This window comes from Notechis scutatus, chromosome 1 (assembly GCF_049901735.1).
Source record: "Notechis scutatus isolate UNSWTSFEM ecotype Mainland chromosome 1, rNotScu1.2, whole genome shotgun sequence".
Lineage (NCBI taxonomy): Eukaryota > Metazoa > Chordata > Lepidosauria > Squamata > Elapidae > Notechis > Notechis scutatus.
Genome location: NC_142009.1, coordinates 126,826,865 through 126,847,756, shown reverse-complemented (window position 1 = coordinate 126,847,756; position 20,892 = coordinate 126,826,865). Strand labels below are relative to the sequence as shown.

The 20,892-nt window shown below is 43.8% G+C and overlaps 1 protein-coding gene across 2 annotated transcripts in view; it reads left to right on the top strand.

Annotated features, from left to right (window-relative positions):
* PRIM2 (DNA primase subunit 2) overlaps window positions 1-20,892 on the top strand; it is a 99,304-nt gene that overhangs the window by 7,225 nt on the left and 71,187 nt on the right. The window lies entirely within an intron of this gene.

The window sequence follows — 20,892 nt, the reverse complement described above, 5'->3', positions numbered from 1 at the left end:
CTGTTCTGTTATTTTTGAGCATAATTGTGAGATACAATCAGCCCTATTCCTATTGGGCATTATGGAAACGGAATTAGAAAATAAATATGGGAAATTAATATTGTATAACTGTGGTAAGATTATTGTGTGCAAAAAGTTGGAAAAGCAATGAAATTCCTGCAGTGGAAGATCAAATTATAAAACTAACTGAACTTTCAGAAATGGAGAAGCTGATCAGTCTGGTCAGAGAAAAACGAGACATTAAAAAAAAAGTGTGGAAATCTTATGTGGACTTTTTATTGAAAGAAGAAAAATTGAATTGATGATTTCAGGATTTAGGGATGAAAAATGGACAAGGAGGATGAGGAAAAGAATAAGACAATTATTTATAGAAAGAACAGTAGAAGGCATAACTATGTTTTCATTCCTTTTTCTCTTTTTTCTGTTTTATATAAATTTATTATATTGAACATTTATAATTTATAATTTTCACACACATACAGAGTCTGAGTGTGTGTGTGTGTGAGAGAGAGAAAGAAATGAAAAGAAAAAAGAAAAGGAAGAAAAAGAAAGAAGATGGAAGGAAGGAATACCCTGTTTTTAACTAGAGGGAAGAAATTATTTAAAAAATAATAATTTAAATGGGACAATTTTTAATCCCTCCCCCTTTTATAGGAAATTAAAGGATAAGGTGCAGTATAAGCAAAAATGAAAGTGAATTGTGTGATATTACTACTTATCTTTCTTGAAGTGTATTTGTTTTTTTCTTCAGGTTGGCTCTTCTTTAAATTGTACTGGCATCTTAGTTTTTCAGATTTGTATACAAATTTTTCATTACATGCACACAGAGTTCAGTACGGATTCAAATATTTCTAATGCTGTTCAGAGTACCTTAGTTATATTGAAGGAGGAAGACAATGTCCTGAATAGTCAGTTGGAGGAGCTAATGCTCTGTGTTTTCGTTACTGACAAAGTAGATAAGGAAGGAGGAAGAATAAACAGGGTGGCGGGAAATGCAGACGTTAGTGAAATTTGATTTTTCTCCAGGTAGCTGCTCTTTGATTTTGTTGCTGCCAGTTTTTTAAAGAATCTTTTTGGAGAGTTTGGTTAGGCAATGTAAATGACATTGCTGCAATTTGCTGTTCATCAATGAACCGCTCTGGCCTCTTTCCCTTAATTTTATATCTATTTTAACTGACAAATAGTAGAGCAGTGTACATGAATGCTGGTACTTCAGTTGCTAAATTTGTTGATAGTTTTGAATTTTCCTTGCAAGTTCCAGCCAAACAGGGGCTTTGCAAGTTCCAGCCTGATAAGGAGTTTTTGACAATAGTTAATTTAAAGCCTTGAAGTACTTGATAATCTACTTTGCTTGGACTTTTGCAATATAGTTTCCTAACCATATGAAATCAATCAACATTGCATTGCTCAGGTAATTATTATCTGCAAATAATTAGACAACTCAAGGCTGGATCAGGCTCAGCATGTCTAATCCATCCATATTCCCCGAGTGAGAAATTCCCAAGCAACATATGAAAATAAATAATAACAACAAAAAAGGCAGCTGCTAATAGTTACTGATCCATCAATAATGCAAAAATTAGCCTAGAAAAACCTTCATTTGGAAACTGTCCTACCAAAAATGTTTTAGTCAGTTCAAATCTCTGAAGAGCAATTTCTTTGCTAAAAAACAATAACACAACTTTTCCCCAAGGGTTCCAATTGTTTTGATTTCATGTATTATTTTCAGTTTTTGTTTCCTGTGGTTTCTGAGTACAAACTATAGCTTAATGTGTTATTTTAATTCATCACTGAACAATCACACTTTGTCCCTATATGTTTCATTAGAGCAGGCTTTCAAAGTCAGAGAAATATTCAAATATATTTTTAACCATTATCTCTAGGTCTTTTAATTAGGCTAATACCTTTAATCCTTGTATGTTTCCCCTGTTTCTTTATTTCCTGTTTCTGTCCCTTATAACTTATTTTCCTTTTTATCTTTCCCCTCTTTTTTCTCTCCACCCTTTTTGTCCCCTTGTCTCTCTGATTCTCCCTTCTGTAATCCTCTCTTCTGCTTCTTCCTACTGTTATATTTACTTTTCAAACTATTTTTTTAGTTGTTTCCCCAAGGCTTAAATTTTTAACTCCTTTTTCCATTTTACCCCACATTGCATTGTTTGGTCGTTAAAGATGGTTTCTTCTTTATCCAACCCTTCTTGTTCTTCAAGCATTTCTTGTTGTTTTTCATAGTTTAAAATCTCCATTTCTAAAAATTGAAGTGCGAAGCCAAAGGATCCTCTTCCCTCTTGCGACTCTTCTTTCATTTTTTAAGTTCCATTTTTAATTCCTCAAGGAGTACTGCCATTTTAAACACTTTTAAAACAACCACCTGATTGATTTTAATTCAAACCACTGAAAATCCAACACCCAAAATTCCAAAAATCACCAAGTAATCCAAAGCTCTTTCTTCTTGTTTCTTTCTTCCACTTTTCCTTTCCGGGGGGTTCTGTTATATCGTAGCAAAGTTTCAGTTACAGTATATCTTTTGGAAATCTTTTTAAAGTTTCGCAGTTAATTCTTTTTATTTCCAGGTGATACTCTCTGTTATTTCCAAGTCCATCCTTTCTTTTTCTCTCCACTTTCTTCCTTTTGAGGGCTTTAGAATGTCCAAAAAATCTTTATTTTCCCTTTGACAAAATTTAATTTCAGTTTAGGATTACCTGTTAGTGTCAAAGTAAATCAACACAAATTTCTTAGTTGAGTCTCTTTTTTTTTTTTTAACTTTCAAAGCCAATTGCAGCTATCAATGTGAGAAAGAAAAAAAAATCTTTTTTCCTTTTCCCCTGTTCTCTGCCGCTTTAAAAATCTTTTTTTAGGAATAACGCTCTTAATAATTTTAGTTCCAGGGTACCTTGCATAGATGTTATCTCAGCTTAGCCTGGTCTGTCAAGCTCTCTCCCTTTGTCTTCCCTCCTGCTCATTCTTGTCCGGTCGGGTTCCTCTTTGAGGTGGCCATTTCTGACCACCGCTGCAACTGCCTTCAGGAAAGGGAGTAATGCCAAGCCAAGGAGGAGAGATGTGGCTCCCCTCGACTCAGCTGGTGGTCTCCCCCCTCTTCGCCACCTCTGCAGGGTGGCTTCAGCCCCAAATCCAAAGGATCGGGGTGCTCCATCGGCAAGCATGGATCAAAACCGCACACGATCGCGGATTTCGGTCCATTGCCGAAGAAGCCCGAACTGGCAAAGTCCACAAGTCTTAAAGTTGCCAAGTGTGGAGACCTCTGCTCTAGTTTTAGTCACTCAAGTCCTGGTCACTTCCAGAATGGATTACTGTAACACGCTGTACATGGGGCTGCCCTGAAGAGTACCTGGAAGCTGCAGCTGATAGAAAATGCAATAGTGCGGACAGTTAAGTTTTGCACTCCATGATTAGTGCATATTACACCACTGTTCCATAAGCTGCATCGGTTGCGAGTTTTCTTCTAGATTTAATTCAAGATGCTGGCAATGACCTATAAAGCCCTACATAGTATGAAGCCAAGTTGAGGGCTTTCTTTCCTTGGTTACATCTACTTGTCTCATCAGAGCCATCAGGAGAGGCATTTTATGGCTCCCCTCAGGACTAGGGAATGTCATCTGATAGGACCCAGGAGAAGAACATTTTCTGCACCAGCAACCACTCTGAGATTAAACTGACCTTGACCTACTGGCGCTTTGGAAGCCTCTTAAGACATGGTTTTGTCATTGGGCCTGGGGATCCAGGGGCAGTTTGGAGCTGTTAGCTGGGTTATATTGTTAGTTATTGTATGGATGATGCTTCCTTGCAAACTAAAATTTTAACTATTTTCATTGGTTTTTAATGGTTTTAATTTTAGTTGTTTATTTGGGACTCTTTATTGTGTACGGTTTTTAAGGATGTATGCTGCCCAGATCACGAATGTGTGAGATGAATGGCTAAATAAATAGTGTGTTGTATTTCAGAAATTAACTTCTGAATCTTGTTAAACACTATTATCTCTGGGTCTAATGTGATTCTAAGTCAGGGCTATTAGATTAATTATAGATCATTGTATTTTTTATTTCTCATCAGGGACGTGTAGTTGCCTGAGGGCCTCACCATTATGGATGCATCTCATTTCAGTATAAGTAAGGACTTGAATTGTGCTTATGTTGTCGCCATAGCACTCCAATCTGCTACAATCATTCATAGGCAATTTGGTGCCTAGTCTTTTTTGGCAGTCTTCCATTTAACGAAACTTACCAAATGTAATCACTGCCCATCTCCTGTCCTTTTGGAACATTTCCTCCATGAATGTTGTTGAGTCTGCTGTCGATTTTGAATGAGGGGAAGACAGATGCCAATTAAAAGCAAGAGCAGTGCCGAAAAATAATGGTATCAGCTGTCCATTAACTAAGCTCATCAGGGATAATCACTGTACATCAAGTCCCAGAACTGGCGCAGTGAATAGAGAATCGAAAAATACTCTTAATTCTGGATAGCTTAAGCAATATTAGAAGTTCTAGACTTAGAATACCTCTAACTAACAGATTTGCCAGATGAAGATTTTTTAAAAATGCTACATTCATGTTTTTGTGGCTTCTGTAAATCAGTTGATTTTGTCTGTAATCCTATGTACAGTACCATACTCTTCTGGTAGATAGCCTCTTTGAACTTGGCAGCATTTCTGAACAGATCTATAAAGGATTTTGCTTTAAAGTTGCAGCCCTGCAGAAATTGAAATTGGGTTAGATCAGTGGTTCCCAAAGTGGGCGGTACCGCCCCCTGGGGGGCAGTGGGATGCCTTAGGGGGTTGCTGAGAGGCAAGGAGGCCGGCAGGGGGCGCTAAGAGGCGGCAGGGGGGCGCTGGAGGTGAGCGGCAGAGCACAATTCAAGGGTGAGAAAAAATCCCGCCACTGCCGTATTCGAGGTGAGGCCCCATGGGATCACCCCATTGACTTGCACGCTCTGGTGCAAGGAGCTCAATGGAGTAATCCTGCGGGGCCTTGCCCCGAACACAGTGTTGGGAAAGGAGAGCAAAGCCAGGGTGGCTTTGCTCTCCTTTTCTCCCCCCCCCCCTCCCCCCCCCCCCCCCCCCCCCCCCCCCCCCCCCCCCCCCCCCCCCCCCCCCCCCCCCCCCCCCCCCCCCCCCCCCCCCCCCCCCCCCCCCCCCCCCCCCCCCCCCCCCCCCCCCCCCCCCCCCCCCCCCCCCCCCCCCCCCCCCCCCCCCCCCCCCCCCCCCCCCCCCCCCCCCCCCCCCCCCCCCCCCCCCCCCCCCCCCCCCCCCCCCCCCCCCCCCCCCCCCCCCCCCCCCCCCCCCCCCCCCCCCTCCCCCCCCCCCCCCCCCCCCCCCCCCCCCCCCCCCCCCCCCCCCCCCCCCCCCCCCCCCCCCCCTCCCCCCCCCCCCCCCCCCCCCCCCCCCCCCCCCCCCCCCCCCCCCCCCCCCCCCCCCCCCCCCCCCCCCCCCCCCCCCCCCCCCCCCCCCCCCCCCCCCCCCCCCCCCCCCCCCCCCCCCCCCCCCCCCCCCCCCCCCCCCCCCCCCCCCCCCCCCCCCCCCCCCCCCCCCCCCCCCCCCCCCCCCCCCCCCCCCCCCCCCCCCCCCCCCCCCCCCCCCCCCTTTCAAACATCCTGCCGCCGCCGCATTCGGGGCGAGGCCCTGCAGGTCTACCCCATTGATCCCCTTGCACTGGAGGCACCTGCCCAAGCAAGTCCGAACGGAGCGGTGCACGAAGTCAATGGAGTGAGCCTGAGAGAGGGAAAGAGAGGAAGAGAGAGAGAGAGAGGAAGAGAGAAGGAAGAAGAGAAAGAGAAAAGGGAAAGAAAGAAAAAGGGACAAAGAAGTGGGGATGGAAGAAAGGGACAGAAAGAAAAAGAAATAAAGAAAAAGGGACAAAGAAAGAGGGGGGGGAATGGAAGAAAGGGACAGAAAGAAAAAGAAATAAAGAAGGAGGGAGGGAGGGAGGAGAAAGATAATGAGATATTTATTCTAGTCTAATCACCTGCTCCAGCAGGGTTAGAAGGGTGTGTGTGTGTGTGTGTGTGTGTGTGTGTGTGTTCTCGTAATTTACCAATACATTTTGGTTTTGCCTTCTTCAGAATTGGCACTGTAATACATTGGGGAAAAGTAACTTTTTGGGATGGAGATCTGGTCCAATGGATCCTGTTTAAAGCCTCAACAAAATGTGAGAGCTTCCAGATAGTCTTGGCCGTGTTTTGTCCACAAAATCTTTAATTAATAGAAGCCAAAGATGTTTTAATGTGCTGGTAAAGAGGCTGGCAAAGATGTTTCAATGTGGAAAAGGGCCTCTAAACTAGGCCTCATTTCAATCTGATGCATTAGGCCTGTCTCTCTCCCTCTCTCCCCCTCCCCCCTCCATCCCCCCCTTTCTTTGTCTCTTTTTCTTTCCCTTTTCTCTTTCTTTTCTTCCTTCTCTCTTTCTCTCTTTCTTTTCTCTCTCTCTCTTTCCGTCTCCCAGGCTCACCCCATTGATTTGGTGCACCGCTCCGCTCGGACTTGCTTGGGCAGGACCCTCCAGTGCAGCTGGCTCAATGGGGTGGAGCTGCGGGGCCGGCACCTAGAACACGGCAGTGCTGGCACATTTGAAAAGTAGAGCAAAGCCAGAGGTCGGTAATTTTTGCTGCAAAGAATCACAAAACTTCTGGGCTGTGCACAAGAAGGGACACATATGTCAGTGCAATTCAGCAACATAAAATGAAGAAATACAAATAAAACAAATCAACAAGAATCGGCAAAGCATCTCTGATTACATTTTATTCACTACTAGAATCTAATCAGAGATGCTTTGCCGATTCTAGTCCAATGACCTGCTCCAGCAGGGTTGGAAGGGAGTATATGTGTGTGCATGGCTGTCAAAACTCCAAAAACAGGTCAAGTAGTTCTGGGGAGGCCAGTCATAAATTAGAACACTTGCTAAGCAACCGTCATTAAGTGAGGACCACTTGTATTTGGTTTGCCAGTCACCAAACCATGCCCACCCAATCATGTGGCCAGCAAGCCATGCCACCAGTAACGTGACCAGCAAGCCACGACCACCCAGTCATGTGACCAGCAAGCCACACCCACCCAGTCACATTACCAGCAAACCACACCCTCAAATTAGGCCACGCCAACAGAAATTTGAATCCTGCCCCTGGGTGGGAGGCATTGAGGATGAGTTTGTAGCACCAAGGGGACGGTGGACTGAAAAAGTTTGGGGACCACTGGGTTAGATGGTGAATTATGAGCTTCATTTCAAGATACCATAAAAATGTTTATAGGTTAAGTCTGAGTTTTGTAGGAAGATAGGTAGGAAGGAAGGGGGAGGAAAAGAATGGAAGGAAGGAGAGGAAAAGGGAGGAAGGAATGGTAGAAGGGCGGGAGGGATGAAGAAAGACAGTTGTAGGGGAGGAAGGTTTCTGATGCTCCCTGCCAAGTTCCCATAAGGAAAGTCAGTAGGGATAGTAGCAGGAATCACTCCCCCCCCCCCTTTTTTTTTAACCTACTAGTGATCATTTGGTTTCTCTGTTCAGGTAAAGAAATATCTCTGAAAGGATGTCCTAGTCTAAAGGTCCAAAGGGCAGCCCAATAAACCAGGGGTCTCCAACCTTGGCAACTTTAAGACTTGTGGACTTCAACTCTCAGAGTTCCTCAGCTGGGAGTTGAAGTCCACAAGTCTTAAAGTTGCCAAGGTTGGAGACCCCTGCAATAAACAGTTGTTTATGTCCAGTTGTTTAAGCCTGAGAAATAAAACCATATCCCCTGTCTTCCTAAAAATGAAGGAGCCACCTGGATCTTTGTAGACAAGCTATTCCACGATGATGAACAATCACCTGACTCTGGGCTTTCATCTGCTCCTTTTCTGGTGGAAGGACCAAAGGTGTTCCTTTTGATACTAAACCGAGGAGAAATTTATTTTGTTTTGAGAAAACGGGAAAAGGGAGAGAAAGAGCAAGCCATGTGTGCTAACATTAGAACTTTGAGTTGTGCCCAAAAACACATCAGCAACCAATGCAGTACTTGCAACTTGGTTGTGTCATTGTTGAAGTGCCCCTTTCCTATGTTATGATTCCAGATGTTGATCAAGCAGGGGCAGTTATCTAGAAGAACCCCGTGCAGAAATAACATAGCCCTATTCAAACCCAGATGATTTCAATTTGAACAATACCTTCCCATTGCTCAGATTCAGTTTTAGATTTGTCATTTGTCTTATGCAGTTATATCAAAGAGTCTAAAATTGTTATGAAGATTTCATCTCAGCCTGGAATGGAGACGTATAGACCCCATCACCCCAAACGGATGGATGACTTCTTTCAATGGTTTCATACACTGTGTAGATAATAAATAACAACAGGGCTACTGGACCTCATCCAAGCCTTGTAGCATTCTACAGTGAGGGCTCACCATTCCTCACCCATCAATCTCAATTATTGTAAGCTGCCCAGAGATAACCCTGTGATAAGATGAGCAACCAATACATTTAATAAAATAAATTGGAATAATCCAGCTGGCAGTGCCAAATTTGAAGAGGCTCAAGGTTGAATGAATCCCAAGTGGTTTTGCAAGACCCATAGTGCCAACTGTGATTTACATTTAGCTTTTACATCAACTTTCCATTAGGGGATCCTTCTGGACTCAGATCTCTTGCTGGAAAAATATGTGGAAGTAATGGTCAAGAAAGACATTGCTCAGTTCTAATTGGTGTGCCAGTTTTGATCTTATCTTGAATGGGACACACTGAAGATGTTCAAAATGTCACTTGGTGTTTGAATTACAGGTAGTCTTTGACTTAACAACCATTCAGTTAGTGACCATTTGAAGTTATAACAGCACTGGAAAAAATGTTGCAGCATCTGAATATTCATGTGATCAAAACTTGGCACTGGCAAGTATTTATGAGCATTGCAGTATCTCATGGTCACGCAACCTTCTGACAAGCAAAGTCAACGGGGAAGCCAGATTCACATAATAGCTGTGTTATTAACAATTGCCGTGATTCACTTAACAACTGTAGCAAGAAAGGCCTTAATGGGGCAAAACTAACATAACTGTCTCGTTTAGCAGTGAAAAGTTTGCGCTCAATTGTCTCGTATTTATATTGACCATGACGTCTGACTACTAGTTGGCATTCTTTTCTCTTGGTTCTACTGTATGCATGAACTTATACTGCTATTTGCTCTGTGGGACTGCTTTGAAGGCCACCCAGAAACTTCTGTTTCCTTTCCTTTCCTTTCCTTTCCTTTCCTTTCCTTTCCTTTCCTTTCCTTTCCTTTCCTTTCCTTTCCTTTCCTTTCCTTTACCTTACCTTACCTTACCTTACCTTACCTTACCTTACCTTACCTTACCTTACTTTATTGTCATTGCACCTTGTACAACAAAATTAAATACCACCTTAAGTGTTCATTATAACTATGAAAATAAACACAAACACACATCCTTCACATTCTATACATTGAATTGAAAACCCCTGATATTGCATTTACTGGCTAATCATAATATCTTCATATACAACCATCGTTATTGGAATATATGGATTAGTCATTTTATTTCTGAGTGCAATTGAAAGGGCTGGTTATTGTTTAAAAAGCTCTGTATTGCTTGGGGTTTACGTATTGTGGAGACAGTTGCAAATTCTGCTTGTGTAACTTGGATGAAAATAAAGATTGTCTCCTGAAAGTCTCTTCCTATCAGGAGGTCCAATGAAGGGTGCACAGAGGCAGGCATTCTGACTGTTAGTTCTCTTTTAGAACAACCTAGGCAAGAATAACATTGCTTTCATGGACATCAGATTTGCTAAGATCTGGAGGTTAAAGAGGCTGAAGTAAAATCCATGCCAAATGTGAAATGTTAGTTGATATTGTTGTGAGAGGTGATCTTGGTTTTGTGTTATAGTTTTATTCTGAATTCTTTTCCATTTTGTTATTGTTGTTATTATATTTTTGATACATTGCTTATAATATTTGCATTGCGACAGGATATAAATCTTAGAAATAAACTAAAATTTGCCCAGTCACAGAATCGTAATGTTGAAAAGGCCAGATGTAGGAAGACAGAACACATAGATTTATTTTCTGTATAAACCCTGTTTAATAACCAAATGATTTAGATAGGATATCTATTGCTTCCAGGGAATGTGTCACTGGCTGGCTTGCTTTTATTAAAGCACACTTTTTGTCTTTCTGTTAGATGTTGTTTTTCAAATGTATCTTCTGTTCCAATTTTTGGCACCTATACCACCATGCTGCCAGCATGTCCCTACATTTCTTTCTCATTCCTACAAAAAGAAAAAAGATAGAAGCAGTTACCTTGACAGTAACCTCAAATGCTTGAAGCCAAGGTCCTGACCTTTGTTTAGCTTTTTACATTTATGTGTACATGTTGTGCTCCAGAGATGCATTAATGAGGGAAACTGGTAGGTTTCTACTTTAATGTGAAGTATGTATGTCCTGCAACCCAGGAAAGGTGGAGTAGGGAGAAACAGCAGGGAATTGCTAATGCAGCTATATACAGCAGGAGAAAGCAAGCACATTGTTGACAATGTCATGGAAGACCAGGCAGGTGCTAGAAAAGTCTGTGGGTGGGGATGTTGATTAATCAAAGCAAAGATGGGTAAGAAACATCAGTGAGTTGTGTGGTGGCATTGATGGACCAAGGTTGGGGAATTGCAGTTGAGAAAAAGAGGAATGGATAGTATGGCAGGAAAGAGGGAACCTGACTCTGGGCAGGGTTTTCTTCATTGCTGCTTAGTGGGGTGGAAGAGAATGAAAAATGTGTGTGTGTGTGTGTGTGAATTTTCTGAAAGTGGAATACCATCCCATTTCCACCTCTCAAAGCATACCAGGAAAGTTGTGTTCTAATTCTGTGTTTGATACCAACCTGTGGGAGAAATTTATTTTGCATTTGAGAAAGCGGGAAAGGGAGAGAAAGAGCAAGCCATGTGTGCTAACATTAGAACTTTGAGTTGTGCCCAAAAACACATCAGCAACCAATGCAGTACTTGCAACTTGGTTGTGTCATTGTTGAAGTGCCCCTTTCCTATGTTATGATTCCAGATGTTGATCAAGCAGGGGCAGTTATCTAGAAGAACCCGATGCAGAAATAACATAGCCCTATTCAAACCCAGATGATTTCAATTTGAACAATACCTTCCCATTGCTCAGATTCAGTTTTAGATTTGTCATTTGTCTTATGCAGTTATATCAAAGAGTCTAAAATTGTTATGAAGATTTCATCTCAGCCTGGAATGGAGACGTATAGACCCCATCACCCCAAACGGATGGATGACTTCTTTCAATGGTTTCATACACTGTGTAGATAATAAATAACAACAGGGCTACTGGACCTCATCCAAGCCTTGTAGCATTCTACAGTGAGGGCTCACCATTCCTCACCCATCAATCTCAATTATTGTAAGCTGCCCAGAGATAACCCTGTGATAAGATGAGCAACCAATACATTTAATAAAATAAATTGGAATAATTCAGCTGGCAGTGCCAAATTTGAAGAGGCTCAAGGTTGAATGAATCCCAAGTGGTTTTGCAAGACCCATAGTGCCAACTGTGATTTACATCTAGCTTTTATATCAACTTTCCATTAGGGGATCCTTCTGGACTCAGATCTCTTGCTGGAAAAATATGTGGAAGTAATGGTCAAGAAAGACATTGCTCAGTTCTCATTGGTGTGCCAGTTTTGATCTTATCTTGAATGGGACACACTGAAGATGTTCAAAATGTCACTTGGTGTTTGAATTACAGGTAGTCTTTGACTTAACCATTCAGTTAGTGACCATTTGAAGTTATAACAGCACTGGAAAAAATGTTGCAGCATCTGAATATTCATGTGATCAAAACTTGGCACTGGCAAGTATTTATGAGCATTGCAGTATCTCATGGTCACGCAACCTTCTGACAAGCAAAGTCAGCGGGAAGCCAGATTCACATAATAGCTGTGTTATTAACAATTGCCGTGATTCACTTAACAACTGTAGCAAGAAAGGCCTTAATGGGGCAAAACTAACATAACTGTCTCGTTTAGCAGTGAAAAGTTTGCGCTCAATTGTCTCGTATTTATATTGACCATGACGTCTGACTACTAGTTGGCATTCTTTTCTCTTGGTTCTACTGTATGCATGAACTTATACTGCTATTTGCTCTGTGGGACTGCTTTGAAGGCCACCCAGAAACTTCTGTTTCCTTTCCTTTCCTTTCCTTTCCTTTCCTTTCCTTTCCTTTCCTTTCCTTTCCTTTCCTTTCCTTTCCTTTCCTTTCCTTTACCTTACCTTACCTTACCTTACCTTACCTTACCTTACCTTACCTTACCTTACTTTATTGTCATTGCACCTTGTACAACAAAATTAAATACCACCTTAAGTGTTCATTATAACTATGAAAATAAACACAAACACACATCCTTCACATTCTATACATTGAATTGAAAACCCCTGATATTGCATTTACTGGCTAATCATAATATCTTCATATACAACCATCGTTATTGGAATATATGGATTAGTCATTTTATTTCTGAATGCAATTGAAAGGGCTGGTTACTGTTTACAAAGCTCTGTATTGCTTGGGGTTTACATATTGGGGAGACCATTGCAAATTCTGCCTGTGTAACTTGGATGAAAATAAAGATTGTCTCCTGAAAGTCTCTTCCTATCAGCAGGTCCAATGAAGGGTGCACAGAGGCAGGCATTCTTCTGGCTATTACCGTATATACTCGAGTATAAGTTGACCCGAATATAAGCCGAGGCACCTAATTTTACCACAAAAACTGGGAAAACTTATTGACTCGAGTATAAGCCGAGGGTGGGAAATGCAGCAGCTACTGGTAAATTTCAAAAATAAAAATAGATACCAATAAAAACTTTCACTAGGACAGTTGAGAATAAGTTTGATGTTCACAATTTCCTCTTTGAAAGAGACCAGTAAATAGGGAACAAGAAGATGAAGAAAAGAAGTGTGTTTTTCACACTTTTCACACTGCAGTGAACAAAAAATGGCATCGTAGGAACAGGCTTATTCTCAGTCCAAAGGTTTTTGTGATTTCTTCCCCTGATTTAAAGGAAATTTGGAAACGATATCACTATCATGAAAAGGTTTAATTGATTCACTAACCCAAAAGAAGATGATGATGACAGTGGGAGGCAGGAGTCACTCTCTCCCTTGCAAGAAAAAAGCAAGAGCCCGTTCTTATGATCTCTCTCTCTCTCTCTCCCGTAATACAGTCAAGCCCTTTCCAGCACGCGCGATCTGCCGCTGCAGCTTTGTACCTTGCAAATGCAAAATCCGGGTTTTGCATTTGCAAGGTCTAAGCGGCGGGGCGGATCGCGCTGGAAGGGGCTTGACTATTACGAGGAGAAGAAGATCATAAACGGCTCTTGCTTTTTCGTGAAGGAAGTGACCCCTGCCTCCCACTGTCATCAACATCTTCTTCTTTGAGTTAGTGAATCAGTAATTGGGAAATGATCTCACTATCATGAAAGTCAGTGTTCTCTGCCCGTGGGGCGGAAGAAAACGCCCAGCGGCATATCACGCGCGTGTAAGGGGAATCAGAAATCCCCCACGTTCAACGCCTAGCACGCAGCTGTGAGCAAATACTGGGAAAACCTGATTGATCAGAAGTAAGGAGGCAAAAGAGGGAGGGTGGTGGTGGACGGAGGTCCCACTGGTATTTGTGAAACACTTGGTCGGCAGCGCTTAAAGTCAACATCCTGGCTCCCACCCACCCACCCACCCAAAGCCACGAAGTCCCCCAATCGCGCAGCCCAGAATCACCCTCCCCTCGGGGCAGCAACGACGCCCGGTGTTTCCCGAGACAAGAAGCTCTGCCGTGCAATGAAGCGCCCTGGCTCTAGGCTCTAGGCTCAGAAAACAACGCGAGCCGAGGTCGCCCGGCTTCGCTCAACCGTTTCCTCAGCCCCAGCTGCTTTCAGTCCGCTCGGGAGGAGGGGAGGAGGTGGTGGCGGCGGCTCGCGTTGTTTTCTGAGCTCTAGGCTCGCGGGCTCATAAAACAACGCGAGCCGAGGCTTTCGCCGGCTCCGCTCAGCTTCATTTCCTCAGCCCCAGCTGGTTTCAGTCCGCTCGGGAGGAGGAGGAGGAACGAAGCTGGCGGGCCAAGCGACTCGGCTCGCGTTGTTTTATGAGCCCAAGCTCAGAAAACAACGCGTGCAGCCGCACCACCTCCTCCCCTCCTCCCGGCGGACTGAAAGCAGCTGGGGCTGAGAGCTGAGCTGAGCCAAGCGACCTCGGCTCGCGTTGTTTCTGAGCCTAGAGCCTGAAGCCAGGCGCTTTCATTGCGCATGCAGCTTCTTGTCTCAGAAAACACCGGGCGTTGTTGCTGCCCCGAGGGGAGCGATTCTGGCTGCGCTTGATCTCGTGGCTTTGGGTGGGTGGGTGGTGGGAGCGAGGACGGACGGAGTCCGTGAAGTGGGGCTTGCCTGCCCTTGCTGGCTGCCTCTGCTTCCTTAGGGGCGGGGAAGGGGCTCATCTGGACCAAGGGTGAGTCTCCCCCTCAGTTTCCCCAGAAGGATCTTCCGTTGCTTTTGCCTTCTCCCTACATCTTCCCTCTGTTAAAAATCCCCCCACACACACACTTATTTTTGGGCGGATAGATTTCGTGTCAGCATTCTCACATGGTGGTGGGTCTTTCCCCCCCCCTAAAAACAATTAAAAAAAGAAAAAACAATATATCCTCATGCAAGAACTTTTCTGCTTCGATTACCCCATGCTTAAAAGTTGTAAAGGAAACACGGAAGCAGGGAAGCGCCTGCCCAGCTCCGGAGCTCCACACCATTTTTTTCAGAGGGAATCTGACTCGGTATAAGCCGAGGGGGGTTTCAGCACAAAACTGGGCTGAAAAACTCAGCTTATACTCGAGTATATACGGTAGTTCTCTTTTTGAACAACCTAGGCAAGAATGACATTGCTTTCATGGACATCAGATTTGCTAAGATCTGGAGGTTAAAGAGGCTGAAGTAAAATCCATGCCAAATGTGAAATGTTAGTTGATATTGTTGTGAGAGGTGATCTTGGTTTTGTGTTATGATTTTATTCTGAATTCTTTTCCATTTTGTTATTGTTGTTATTATATTTTTGATACATTGCCTGTAATATTTGCATTGCGACAGGATATAAATCTTAGAAATAAACTAAAATTTGCCCAGTCACAGAATCGTAATGTTGAAAAGGCCAGATGTAGGAAGACAGAACACATAGATTTATTTTCTGTATAAACCTTGTTTAATAACCAAATGATTTAGATAGGATATCTATTGCTTCCAGGGAATGTGTCACTGGCTGGCTTGCTTTTATTAAAGCACACTTTTTGTCTTTCTGTTAGATGTTGTTTTTCAAATGTATCTTCTGTTCCAATTTTTGGCACCTATACCACCATGCTGCCAGCATGTCCCAACATTTCTTTCTCATTCCTACAAAAAGAAAAAAGATAGAAGCAGTTACCTTGACAGTAACCTCAAATGCTTGAAGCCAAGGTCCTGACCTTTGTTTAGCTTTTTACATTTATGTGTATGTGTTGTGCTCCAGAGATGCATTAATGAGGGAAACTGGTAGGTTTCTACAAAGCAGGCCTTTAATGTGAAGTATGTATGTCCTGCAACCCAGGAAAGGTGGAGTAGGGAGAAACAGCAGGGAATTGCTAATCCAGCTATATACAGCAGGAGAAAGCAAGCACATTGTTGACAATGTCATGGAAGACCAGGCAGGTGCTAGAAAAGTCTGTGGGTGGGGATGTTGATTAATCAAAGCAAAGATGGGTAAGAAACATCAGTGAGTTGTGTGGTGGCATTGAGGGACCAAGGTTGGGGAATTGCAGTTGAGAAAAAGAGGAATGGATAGTATGGCAGGAAAGAGGGAACCATGGATGGGAAAACCAGAGACCGTAGCAGGCCAGGGTTTTCTTGCAGTTGATGAAAATTGCAAGTTGCCTTAGTGGGGTGGAAGAGAATGAAAAAAATGTGTGTGTGTGTGTGTGTGTGTGTGTGTGAATTAATAGAGAAGCTGGAGAAGAAAGGAAAGCCACTGAAAAGAATACCATCCCCATTTCCACCTCTCAAAGCATAGTGCCAGGAAAGTTGCTTTGTTCCTAATTCTGTGTTGCTGCTATACCAACCTGTGGCAGTAGGTCTTCTCTACACATTTTGCATGTAATAATCGTGTTTAGGCTTTTTATTATCTTAGTTCTGTAATGTTCAGAGGTATCTATGTTGACAATGGGGAAGTTTAATGAAGTGGGCTCTGAGAATATTGTCTTTGGCTGGGCTTGTTATGGGCATGTGGTATAGTTTTGTCAGTTTTGACAAAAGCAAAATGTGTTTGAAGCCTAACTGGACAGATGCCTCCTCTTAACTTCCATCAATATAATGGAAGCAACTTAGGGCTGACAAACACCATGCTCATTAAGAGTTTCAATTTGTTAATTTTCTGTGTTTGATGAGAAACAGATGCTGATTTTCAAGAGATATCTAAATAGATCCTCCCAAGAGTGCTTTTATAGTCGGAGTTGTAAATTGTAAAAATAGTTCAGAGTGAACCAAAACTTAACTATACACGTTCTATTTTAAATGCAAAGACTTACATTTTTACAAATACACATTTTAAAAAATAGTTTAAAAAATAATTTGAATTGGCTACTTGATAAAATTGGGATCACAATGGAAGATTCACATGGCATAAATCTAGTGGCGGGATTCAAATTTTTTTACTACTGGTTCTGTAGGCGTGGCTTGGTGGGCGTGGCCATGTGACTGGATGGGCGTGACTCTTTTTTTTTTTTTGCTTTTTTGCAGCCCCCACCCATTTTTGGAGCCTTCCGGGCCTTAGAGGAGCCTCTGGGGGACGTTTTTGTTCCTCTAAAGCTCCTCTGAGGCTCAGGAAGAAAAAAAACAGAGCATGGGAGGGGCACACAGCACCCCTCCATGCTCCATTTTGGGAACTTCCTGGCCTCAGAAGAGCCTCTGAGGGGGGGCATTTTTGCTCCCCTAAAGCTCCCCTGAGGCTCAGGAAGAAAAAAAACAGCATGGGAGGGGCACGCAACACCCCTCCATGCTCCGTTTTGGGAGTTTCCTGGCCTCAGAAGAGCTTCTGGGGAGGGGGGGGGGTTGAGCCATTTTTTTGCCTTCCTGGGCCTCAGCAAGGGGAAATCCCAGCCCAGCTGATCTATGTACAGCTGATTGTTGGGAGGGGGGAAAAAAGAAAGAAATACTTTAGGCAAATAACAGTCATGTGGGGTGAGCGAGCATCGGGCGGGAGGGCAACCGAGTCGGGCGTGGCCAGCCAGAACTTACTACTGGTTTGGCGATCCACACCAAATTCTTGCTACTGGTTCGCCCGATCCAGTGTGAACTGGCGGAATACCACCACTGCACAAATCCATGGTATGCTGACTTCCAGGGAAGTAATGGCAGATGGATGATGGCTCCATGCAAAGTGGAACTGACGAACACTGCAGAATAAAGACCTGGTGAATAGACCTGCTCCTTAATAATTCCTTCCTGGACAAGGAGTGGACTTGAGATTTCCACAAGTGCTCGAGACAGTTGCTCTTTGTGAGGAAACCGCAAGATAGTGGTCTCTTGTGGGTTGAGAGCTCTCAGAGATGAGAGAATAGCTGTCTCGCTCAACCTGGAAAGGACCCTAACTTTGCACTTTTCCTTTTCTGATCACTTTAGGAAATTGCTTATTGCTTATTTATGTACTGTATTTATTAAAAAAATATATTGCCACCCAACTTATATACAAGTCACTCCAGCTGGTTTACAGCATTAAAAGTCCACACCATCTCTCCCTCCCCCTCCCCTCATGGTAGCAGCAACACAATTAAATCAACCACTTGATCAGTTCTATTCCCATTTGTGGTTCCCAGGTCTACTGACGAAACTACATCTTTGGGGCCTTTTAGAAAAGCAACAAAGTAGTGGCCAATTATACTTTTGGTGAAATGATATTCACCATAGAGAAGAAGCCACCAACAGGAAAGTCTTTTTTGGGGGGGGAGGGGGAGGTCCCACAATAGATTAACCCTAATAAATGTTAAGTGCTTTTTAGCTATTAGGAATAGCTATTGGATCAGCACATTTGACAGCACTAGGTGAGTTTCCTTCAATGCTTAGTAAAGAAGTTTTAAATAAAAGTGTAAGGACTAAAAACAACAACAACGCAAATGCACAGTATGCTCAGAGGTCTAATAAAGCAAGAAGGATTGAACTATATATGAAGCTTTTAAGTATAAATGCAACAATTTCTGCAGACCTCTGCTTATGATGTTCAGCCAGATACAGTTGGTTCTAAATGAAACTGAAAACATTGGTGCAGAAATCAGCTTATTTATATATTGTGCCAAATGTCTACTGCTGTTCTAAAAGTATACAGGGGTGTCAGCAACCCACAGCTCCAGAGCCGCATGTGGCTCTTTGGGCCCTCTGCTACGGCTCCTGTCCCATCACTGGCTGCCCCTGCCCCTCACCCTCTCCTCCCTCACCTGGCCTGAAAAGGTAAGGGCAACAGTGGGGGATGGAGAAGCGGCCAGGGCTGATTTTTTTGGCACCTCACTTTTGCTGGAGCTTCTTCCGGGCCTTGTTGGTGCTGGGTGTGCCTTGGTTGCTTGGGGAGATGCGCAACCTGCTCTACGTCCTGAGACACTGGTCCGACCCATCTGCGACCTTGCTAACATGAGGGCTGGTGGGGTGGGAATGGGATCCTGGAGGAGGGGATGCTGGAAAAGGAGATGGGCCCGCAGTGCCCAACCATGTCTTTAAGAGATTCAGGGCAACGGGAAAGGGAGTTGGTCCTGCCGAACCTCGCACACCCAACCTGGGAGTCCATCCTCCTCTCCCTCCTTTTGCGACTCCCTGGCCAGCTGAGTGGGGTTGGGAGGGTGCGCACACATGGGGAGACCCTCAAGTGAGTGGCCGCCAGCCTCGCACGCACCTTTGCTGTGCTTTGGCGCTTGCTTGAGGAGGATCTCCCTGCGCGTGTGCACCCTCCCAGTCACAGCTGGCCAGGGGTTCGCGAGAGGGGAAGGAGGAGGAGGAGGGTCGTCCGAAGGGAAGCCTCCGCCATGGCTGGCACTCATTCCTCAGCCAGCCCAGATTTCTAAAAAGAAGAAATAAAAGGAGCAGTGAAGAGCCCCAAGGAGAGCTTGCTGGCTTGGTCCAGCTGCAGCTTTCACACGCGCACGCGCGCGCACACACACACACACACACACACACACACGGGATATAGAGAGAGATGGAGAGACATACAGAGAGATACACACAGAGAGGGAGAGAGGGGAAGATAGGGAGAGGGGGAGAGATAAAGAGGGACAGAGAGACAGAGAGGTACACGAGGGAGAGGAGAGGGAGGGAGATACAGAGCGAGGGAGGAGAGGGGAAGATAGGGAGAGAGGCAGATACAGAGATACAGAGAGGTACAGAGAGGGGGAAAGGGGGAGAGATGCAGAGAGGGAGTGGGAGGAGAGAGGGGAAGATAGGGAGGGGAGGGAGAGAGAAGGGGAGACAGATACAGAGAGTGGAGAGATAGATACAGAGAGCGGGAGAGCGGAAGAGAGGGAGAGAGACAGAGAGGGAGGGTTTTGTGGCTGGATAGGCGTGGCTAGGGGGCACGTGACTGGGTGGGAGTGAGTGATATCGAGTTGGCCATGCCCACCCAGATTTTGTGGCTCCCGGTGTTTTGTGTTTTCCCCCCTGGTCCAAATGGCTCTTTGAGTGTTTAAGGTTGCAGACCCTGTGTAGCCTTTGAATGAAATGCTCGATGAGTTGCTGTCTGAACAAAATAAATCATTTTATTTATTTTTATGTTCACAAAGCTAACATACAGAATGCTGGAAAAATCAGATTAATACAAAAATAAAATAGCTTTAATAATGCAGGCTCATTTTAGTTTTGCTAAAGGAACAAATCCTCTTTTCTCATGCAGTTCAATATCTTGTACATGTTTTGAGCTATGCGCTGTAGTATTTAGTGGATTGAAAAGTAGCAATCATACTAATCACTTTGGAACTCAAAAAATTGCTTCACTGTAACGAAACTCGAGAATATGAGAACTTCATTGCTGAATGCATAATTAATATGTGCACATGTGGATGCCAGTTGTTAGAACTGACATTCTGTTTTCTAATCTGATACCTCTTGCGATTTTCTAAATCATTGCACTTAACGTTTCATCAGATTTGTTGCATGAGCTGGAACAATGAGAGAATTACCTCTTCAGTAACTAAGCCAATCAGAAATTAGACATTTTAAAGATGTTCAAAAAGGTTTATTACAACTTTGTGTTCTCCCTTTAAAAACTCCTGCCTTTGTGTGTGGATTACACTGTTACAAAACATATACAGGTGTTCTTATGATTATGTACAGTTGATGGGATAGATCTTCATTCTGGTTCTTTATACCATTTATAATGCACATCATCCTGATATTTGGAGAAGTTATTATGAGGTGGATATTTTATGGCTTTAAAATACTCTACATCCAAATAAATAATGACTGCAACATGGATGAAAAAGTCTGAACGCTGGTTTTGGGGTGGTCAAATACTTAGACTGAAATATAATAATTTTAGATATTTGGTCCATATACAGAGTGAAATTGGGTTATTTGTTCTGAATATGACCAAAATGTTTTGAGTAGAAGGCCTATTAGAAATGCTATGTTGGAAGCCTCTTCCTTACTGCTGAGACCATTGTAAGAAAAAATGGTTGCACAGACCATTTTAGCAGTGTAGCAGTGTTTGATGGGATGGAGGGAAGGAAGGGAGAATGCTGTGAAGATGGAAGAGACACAGATAGCGACCCATTTCATTGTTCTGCTTGATGCAAATGATCATTCTGGGATCCCTTCAGATTTTGTTTCAGCCAAATTATGGCCAGAGTGAAGATTCAGCAGAATTGCTGGGACA